This window comes from Podarcis melisellensis (assembly GCF_964234715.1).
Source record: "Podarcis melisellensis genome assembly, chromosome: 4".
NCBI classification, from domain to species: domain Eukaryota; kingdom Metazoa; phylum Chordata; class Lepidosauria; order Squamata; family Lacertidae; genus Podarcis; species Podarcis melisellensis.
Genome location: NC_138531.1, coordinates 82454709 through 82463837, shown reverse-complemented (window position 1 = coordinate 82463837; position 9129 = coordinate 82454709). Strand labels below are relative to the sequence as shown.

The window sequence follows — 9129 nt, the reverse complement described above, 5'->3', positions numbered from 1 at the left end:
TCGGCGACCAGCCTTCTTTATGGTCCAGCTCTCACTTCCATACATGCAAGTCATTAAGGCCCTTAACTTTTTTGAAGCTGGGTCTCTGGCAGGCTCCCTATGTTGGCCAATCAAACGCCTCCCCTTTCCTGCTGATTGGCTCCTAGGGATGATGGAGAGCAAGCATGTGGGGAGACCTGCAAAGGAGGGAGAAGTGGAGGAGAGAAGAGTTTGGAGCAGGCGGAGATGAGGAAAAGTGGACAAGGAGGTTGGGGAGAAGAGAACTTGGGTTGCTGCTGCTGCTGCTATCCCTCCACGGACGATGCTGAAGAGCTGTGCTACTTTTGCACTTTCCTTTGAGGAACGTTGGCCTGGAAGGGGGAGGATGAGAGGGAGAGAGACTGAGAGAGTGGGGGGCAGAAACATAACTAAACGTTCTCTTCTTGTACATCCTCTAGCTTGTTGGCTGCTTAAGAAAAAAGGAGGTGGAAGATGTGTGGTTTTGATCCAGTCCAAAGCCAGGAGGAGGGTGTGGCCAAAAAGTAGGTGTGGCCACCACACACACTGAAAATCTGTGGAATTCAGTTGTAATGTGATAAAATTCAACGTAAGATATAAGAAAGCAGTAAAAAATACACTTAAAAGCAAAATGGATATTTAATGTGATGGATGCAGGAGATTATGGGGGAAGATGAGCGACATCATGGTGGGTGCATTGCTGCACTGACAGTTTTGCTAAGAAACCTTCCCACTCCTCACCTCAACTCTGGAGAGAATGAAGTACCATATTTTTTGCTCTATAAGACTCAATTTCCCTCCTAAAAAGTAAGGGGAAATGTGTGTGCGTCTTATGGAGCGAATGCGGGCTGCGCAGCTATCCCAGAAGCCAGAACAGCAAGAGGGATTGCTGCTTTCGCTGCGCAGCGATCCCTCTTGCTGGTCTGGCTTCTGGGATTCAGAATATTTTTTTCTTGTTTTCTTCCTCCAAAAACTACGTGTGTCTTATGGTCTGGTGCGTCTTATAGAGTGAAAAATACGGTATGTTTGTATTCAAGGGGGGAAACACTTCCAAACTTGCTGCTCAACAGAAATTATATTCGTCTCCAGCTCTGGTTCGCTCTTTGTTTTCACACCTAGCACCATGGGATCCCCATTTTATAGGATCTATCGTAATGTAAATAACAATAGTTCAAAGAGAACTAACCAGGGCACCGTAATAGATAGATCCAGTTAAATTCCTTGTCCTTTTAAGAATAGCTGGCTCATTAAGAGCCTCTTGCAGTCTTTGTCATCATGTTTGATTCAAATCAAATTAAGAGGCCGAACTTACAAGATCAAAGGTCCCCACTTTAGGACACAGTGCCGCCATTTCTGTTATATCTCATTACACCACCACCCCTCCCCCATGTCATTTTTTATTAACTGGACACCATTCACAACTTACCGAAACGAGATGCAAATCAGTTTCGGAGCTGCCCCTGCAAACATTATTTTAGACTTTAACATCTATCCACATTTTCAAATGGCAAGTGTTCCCTTCTTCTATGCAAAACAAGATGCATCTGTGTGAAAAATGACTACAAAATGTTGCTGAAAATGCAGTTTGCAGCTGCTCCCCACCCCACCCCCTTCCCATACTTCTGATAGTATAAGATGATGCTTTTAAATGGCTTGCTGCCTTGTAAGCACAATCAAGTTGTAATGGGATTTTTTTTTAAAGTTGCTTTGCAAAGGAAGAAAATGAGACAGCTCTATTAAGTTTGGCTTGGTCTCAAGCTTATTTGCCTGAGAATAAGCCCTACCATACTCAACAGGACTTCTGAGTAAGGATGGGCAAATCTGCCCATTTCAGTTCCTTGTTTTTCCAAAGGAAGGAAAGTTTTGCTGATCTTATCTGTGTGTTTAATGTTGATGGTTTTCAGTAGATTTGGTTTTAATTGTTTTGTGGATTGTAGCTGTGTTTTTTATCTGTAGTTTTATTTGTTCGCGAGCTCTCTGATTAAGTGCTTTAAGTGCTGTAAGTGGTTGATTAAGCAGTTAGTGAACTCTTTGATTAAGTGGGTTATAACTCTCCTGAATTACGAACAATATAAGCCATGGTACAGTACCCATTTTATTAGTATCATAGAATAGTGAGAGAGCCCGGGGGGGGGGGGGTATAGGCAGACTTCACTGGGCAACCTTGGCCCAGTCTCTTTCTAAGCCTAGTCCACCTAAGAAAGGGGTCATGCACCAAGACAGACTTCTCTCTTAAGTTCTCAGGCTCATTTCCTATCTGCTATTAAAAATTAAACAGCAGTTACTAGGAATGATGTATTAAAGAAATCAAATGCCCTACTGTATTTGTATGCTTGAGGCAGAAATCCCTGCCGGGGCAGAATGTATGCAGTCTCTCTCATGCTATCTTTAAAGAAGGTCACTTGTCATTGTGTGTTGTGTTGTTGTTTTTGTTTAAAAGAGTCTGTGCAAATATCAGAAGATGATTCTTCTTCTTCTTCTTCTTCTTCTTCTTCTTCTTCTTCTTCTTCTTCTTCTTCTTCTTCTTCTTCTTCTTCTTCTTCCCTATACCCAGAGGTCTCAGGGCGGTTCACAGAATAAAATAAAAATATAAAACCACAACATACATAATAAAAATAAAAACAACAACCCACTAGCCACCCCCCCACAAAAAACACATTTTAAAAGGACATAGTATGTAAATCAGATCAAATTGTGCCTCTGTGTGTAGTAGAGCAGAGCTGGGTGATGTCATGAAGAGGTGACAGCCTTGTTTAGGAGTAAGTTGTAATAAAGCATTTGGAAAAGTCAGAGTCTGCCTCAACTCTGCTAGCAACACACTATGCTTCCAGTTTTCCACAATGCTTAGATGATAGATAGATAGTCCCAAGCAACTCGGGTTCCAGAAGTTTTATTTATCATATTTCGTCGTCAATCATATTGTGCGGACTGATGCAAAAGAGGACAAGGCTCCTGTATCTTTAGTTGTGTAGAAGAGACATTTTCTTTTCTGCACAATAATTAAATGTGCAATAGCCTTTTCTTCTTTTGCATCTTGGCACTATAGTAGGCACCATAACTTTGTTTTGCTTCTTGTTGTTGTTGTTTAGTCGTTTAGTCGTGTCCGACTCTTCGTGACCCCATGGACAAGAGCACACCAGGCCCTCCTGTCTTCCACTGCCTCCCACAGTTTGGTCAAACTCATGCTGGTAACCTCAAAAACACTATCCAACCATCTCGTCCTCTGTCGTCCCCTTCTCCTTGTGCCCTCCATCTTTCCCAACATCAGGGTCTTTTCTAGGGAGTCTTCTCTTCTCATGAGGTAGCCAAAGTATTGGAGCCTCAGCTTCACGATCTTTCCTTCCAGTGAGCACTCAGGGCTGATTTCCTTAAGAATGGAGAGGTTTGTTCTCTTAGATTTGCTTCTTAGCTAAATCCTTTTAGGTACCACGTCGGCTAAAAGAAAGCATACCTCCCAACATCATTTCAGATGAGCTGCGGGCAATAACATGGTCTTAAATGTTGCATTTGAAATCTGCCAAAAAGGTTATTTGTTTGCTTACAACATAAACTATTCATCATGATGGTAATTTCCAAGTCAGAGGCAGAAATGCAAGCAAAGCTGATGGGAAGGTATAGCAAATGGCCAGCCTTATGCTTGCAGAAGGCACATTTCTAGTATATACTTAACAGCTTCCGAAGGAGCATTCAGTTTTGCTCTCGCTCTCGCTCTCTGTGGAGAATCAGACTGCAAGCAACAGCAATGTATAATTAAAGGATGGGAACTTAAGTGAATGGTAGTCAATTGTGGTTACATAATGAGATGCTCTTGTGTCACATGACATTGCAATGAAACAAATGCTCTAGAAGTCTTAAGAGTACGTGCGAGGCCTCTGGGGAGACATTGATTTCTCTCTTTACCATTGCAGTATGTACACACTAGTAAGCCAGCCGTTTGAGGATGAATATGTTAATTGAGCACCAAGAAGAGAGGAAAGTAAAGGTGACACGGAGAGTTGGTGATTGATTATGTTCAGCATGCAGAGGGCTGTAAAACTGCAGTTGGATACTCCAGGTTTGGGGGAGCTCTTGGTCATGATGACGATGATAGAATTTGTTACCTGCCCTGAGAAAGTCTCAGGGCAGGTAAAACTGATCTAAAATCCAACATCAAAAAGAGCTAAAACAGGTCACAGTCACAGGACTAGGGTGTCCTGAGGGGGACCACTTTTTCCTCACTTCTGCTGCACGGATACTGTCCTTTCTCTCCTGGGCCCAATGCAAAGAGCTACCCAAAGGGAGAAGGCAACTTCCTGGGTGTTTCCAAGACCGATTCAAAGCACTGGTTGTTGTTGTTTAGTCATTTAGTCGTGTCTGACTCTTCATGACCCCATGGACCAGAGCACGCCTGGCACTCCTGTCTTCCACTGCCTCCCGCAGTTTGGTCAAACTCATGCTGGTAGCTTTGAGAACACTATCCAACCATCTCGTCCTCTGTCGTCCCCTTCTCCTTGTGCCCTCAATCTTTCCCAACATCAGGGTCTTTTCCAGGGAGTCTTCTCTTCTCATGAGGTGGCCAAAGTATTGGAGCCTCAGCTTCACCACTTGTACTTCCAGTGAGCACTCAGGGCTGATTTCCTTCAGAATGGAGAGATTTGATCTTCTTGCAGTCCATGGGACTCTCAAGAGTCTCCTCCGGCACCATAATTCAAAAGCATCAATTCCTCTAAAGCTGTTAGTGGTTTGGGTTCATGTTATTACCTAAAGGGAAGCTACACCAGGGATCAGCAACGTTTTGGCCCCAGTGGTCAGAGTCATGTGCATGGCGCAAAATGGCTATTTTAGGGTTGCAGTGGCAGACTTGGGGTTCTCTAAATTTCAGCAGTGTCTTGTGCGGCGCTAAAATTCGTTGCCTCCCGCTTTTTGCACTCCACTCTACAGCATTGTTGTGGCACCCAGTGCAGCCACACAAGTCACGCTACACTAACACCACCTCTGGCGGTTGTTGTATGTTAAAGAGCAGAAAGGACAAAGGACCACCAAATGGTGTGGGCATGCTTCCACTCAGCCCCCTCCTCATCAATGGAGAAAAAAAGGCACCTATATCAGTCACTACTGCCTTACTACACCTCTCTCCTGCTCCAGACAAAATGGAGTGTGGGTGTCTAATTCTGGCATCCAATGAAATGTGAGCAAGTTTAAGAGTGGGTGTCCCATGGAGGAAAGGCCAAGACAGTGCAAACTGGAAGTGAGCAGGAACAGGAGTCTCTAGTGCACTGTGGATTTCTGAGGGTTGTTTTCTGTTTTTGTTTACTGAAACCTTGGCAACCCCTGGACTACACCCATATGAACATGTCTGCAGTATGAAATTGTCCGAGCACTGAACCAGTACGGGTGGTGAAATGCACAAGAGACAGGAACTTTTGGGTAGTGGCCCCAGCTTGATGAAGCTCCCTCGCAACAAGAGCAGTAGCAGTGTGTTGGGGAGGTGGTGCTCCCCTGACCTCGCAGTTGAGCCACTGCCGCTTACCAGGAAGGAGAAGGACGGGGGGGAGGCTGCTGCCATTCATCATTTATTAAATTTACATACTGCCCTTCATCTGAGGATCACTGGGCGGTTTACGGCATAAAAATGCAAATATGCATAACACATTTTAAAAGGCCATAATCAGTTAAAGGCCTGTTAAATATACTTGGAGCCGAGAGTGGATTTCATGCCCTTTAATCAGCTCATAGTGATGAGAAGGAATGGAAGTTCCCCCAGAATGTCTGCTTTATATACATTATTTACACAGTGGGCCCCACGTGATTGTCTAATTCCGGGATTTTCCTGTAGGCCAATCAGGTTGCGGATTCACTTCCACCTGGAGCTGGATTGGGTGGCTCCTGTAGACCAATCAGACTGCTGCATTTCGGATCCTATTCAACTCAGTACATAACAGCCTGGTTGAAGAGGAACATGTTCGCCTGGTGCCCAAAAAGGTGTAGTGAAGGCACCAGGTGAGTCTTCCCAGAGAGAGCATCCCACAGATGGGGAGCCACTGCAGAAAAGGCCCTTCTCATGTTGCCTCCCTCCGGTGTGGTGCAAGCACAGCGGCAGCAGCACAGGAAGGGCTCTGCTGGTGTGTTCACACTGCACCAACCTCCCTGCCGCCTGGCCACCTTTTCTCCTGGCACACAGCTGCGTCTCAGCTGTTGGGGGTGAGGTCAGGCGAGTGCTGCTTCCCCACAATGCTGTCCACTCCTGCCCAAGAGCTGCAATTGGCTCCATCTCCATTTCCTTTCAGGAAGGCCCTGAAGATGTTTTTCTTTCAGGCTGCTTTAATTAGGAGTGGATTGTTCTTTTTCTTTTGCTTTCCAAAGGCTGCGAGTTAGGATGTTATAATGGGGTTGCTCAGTTGAGAGCAGATGGCTGTGCTGCTCCTTCTGTTTAATCATATGAATTGCGAATGTTGGTGTTTGTTTTTAAAAGTTCTCCTTTTATATTTGTAGGCCACTTTGGGGAAATATTTATATTTGGAAAGGCAGCGAGGGGGTGTCTTAAATAAATAAAATAAACAGGCTTCAGGATGAGTGGATGCTACTGCTTTCTCTCTTCATTCTTGCTGGTACTCCCTTCCTTTGAGGGCGCCGGTGAACAGGCAGTGACAGCAAGACGGAGAGCAGCTTATGCTAGCATCTGCCTTTTCACGTGCATTTTACTCTTGTGTGTGCGTTTTCGAGCGCATTACTTGGCTGGGAATCTGCACTGCAAAATTCAGAGGACTACAATTTTCAAAGGAGGGTTGTGTTTCGGTTCTCAGATTGTTTTGGAAATTGAGAATTAGGTGAGTTTGCTTTTAACTGTGCACCAAATTGAATTTCTCCCCCACCCGCAGTAGCAAGTGAGTTTTTCATTATTCTTCCTCCAGCTGGAGGAGCACCATCGTTTCCTCTGAGGTGGATGGATTGATGGGAGCTGCTCAGCATCTTCCGCCTGCCATTCCTCCTTGAGATTGGCAGCAGCACGACACACAGAGCTGCCACTCTTGAAATTATGTCCCTTTCCACTGGAGAACTCCTTGATATATTTTACGACTGCTTCTGCTGAGTTAGGGTCTGGGACTTTCCCAACACCTGACCAGAAAAGAAGTGAGCCTGCTCTGTTTTCTGTTTGTTTGTTTTTTAAAGGTATTTATTGAAGTTTCAAAGGTTGTACAAAAAAAAAAAGTAATAAAAACAAAACACAAACACAAAAAATAACAAATATAAAAAACAAAATACAAAACTAAAAACTATTTAAAAACAAGTAAAGTTTCATTCCCTTATTTTCTTATAACTTACTTCCCCGACCTCCTCATACCTCCCCTTTTTGTATTCCAATTTCTAATTATTAATTCAGCAAATCCTCTCCCTTAATTCTCATTTAATTTTCAACCTTTCTTTTCTTTTTACTTAATCATTACAGCTGAAAAACCACTTAATTTCTAAACCAACATCATTCTAACATTCATTAATTTTGCAATATTTCCCAAGATAGTCCTTAAATTTCTTCCAATCTTCTTCCGCCGTCTCTCTTCCCTGGTCTCGGATTCTGACTGCTGGTCCAAACAACAGAACGGAAAGTTGCTAACATTTTAGGTTGCTTGCCAGAATTATAGGAGAGGCCACAGCTCAGTGGCAGAGTGCATGTTTTGCATGCAGAAAATGTCAGGTTCGGTCTCTAGCTTATCCAGTTAAAAGGATATTCGGGAGCAAAAGAGCTCTCTCAGCCTCACACCTTGGAGAGATGCTGCCAGCCTGAGTAGGCGAGGCAAAATATGGCACTCCAGATGTTTTCTTGTACTCGTTGGCATCTGTTTGTCTCAAGAGACAATTGAGTGCACCTCCGGGGGGGCGGCGGTGAAATCAAACTTCTGTGTTAGCAGCACTGAAGTGACCTCCCCAGGGCACAAGTCTGGGCAAGGTGTATGGAGGTCCTGGGCTGCCCAGACAACACAACCCCCCTCTTGGCCTTGCTGATGTGGTCTGAAGGAAAACAGAGCAAGTACATTTGGCACCAGCTTGGCTGCAGGAGTTGCTGGAAGGAGGCGTACAGGGCACCCACCCAACTGCCTTAAGGATTTGTGCATGGTTTACTCCTTAGCCTTTCTTTCTCCTGAATATATCCCGCAAGGCAGTGGATGTTTAGGACCAGAGATTTCCTTCTCCTAGATGGGTTACATCCCCAGGTTGATGAGCCCCATCTTCTCCTCATTTTCCTCTACTCTTCTTGACCTTTGGGCCCACTATTGGTCTTGTCCACTCAATCCACCAGAGCATGTCCCTAGATCATTGAGGGTTTGAGACCCACTGGCTACCCTCACTTTGTTTAAATGGCCAGTCGAAGCTGTTCCCGGGGTGTGGCTGCTGTCCTATTCTGACAGCTTCCAGGAGCCACAGGTGAAAATGGGGTGGAGACCAAAAGTGGACGAACTACCCCAGAAGGAGGACAACGTCTCCCCCATCAGAGATACTGCCCATCCCCTAAATCCCCATATACCCCTTATGGCCCATGGGCCACAGTTCAGAGAAAGAGTGTCCACTTTGCCTGCAGAATGTCCCGGGTTCAATTCATGGCACTTCCAAGTAGGACTGGGAGAGTCCCCTGTTTGAAACTGTGGAATGACGTTGCCAGTCCTTGTGGAAAGTGTGGGGTGGTTGGACCAGTGGTCTGAGGTAATTTTCCTATATTCCTGTGCTTCCAGCTGCTGGAAGATGGGGGGAAGTGAATTGTACATAAACCACTTCAAGATCTTGGGACACCAAAGTGGTCTATAAATGGAAAGAATAATTATAGCTATCCAGCTGAGGCTCCAGTACTTTGGCCACCTCATGAGAAGAGAAGACTCCCTGGAAAAGACCCTGATGTTGGGAAAGATGGAGGGCACAAGGAGAAGGGTATGACAGAGGACAAGATGGTTGGACAGTGTTCTTGAAGCTACCAGCATGAGTTTGACCAAACTGCGGGAGGCAGTGGAAGACAGGAGGGCCTGGCGTGCTCTGGTCCATGGGGTCACGAAGAGTCGGACACGACTAGACGACTAAACAACAATAACATCCATCCTCATTCATTCTCCCTGAGGAGAAGTTCAGCCCCCTCTATCTACCACCACCATCCATGAAGTAACAATA

At 45.1% G+C, this 9129-nt stretch overlaps 1 long non-coding RNA gene across 1 annotated transcript; it reads left to right on the top strand.

Moving 5' to 3' along the window:
• The first annotated feature begins 3866 nt into the window (after positions 1-3866).
• Positions 3867-8788, top strand: LOC309369428. Its single transcript, XR_014168123.1, has 3 exons — positions 3867-3979; positions 6700-6803; positions 8703-8788. It is a non-coding gene; the product is annotated as an uncharacterized lncRNA (long non-coding RNA).
• Positions 8789-9129: the final 341 nt, after the last annotated feature.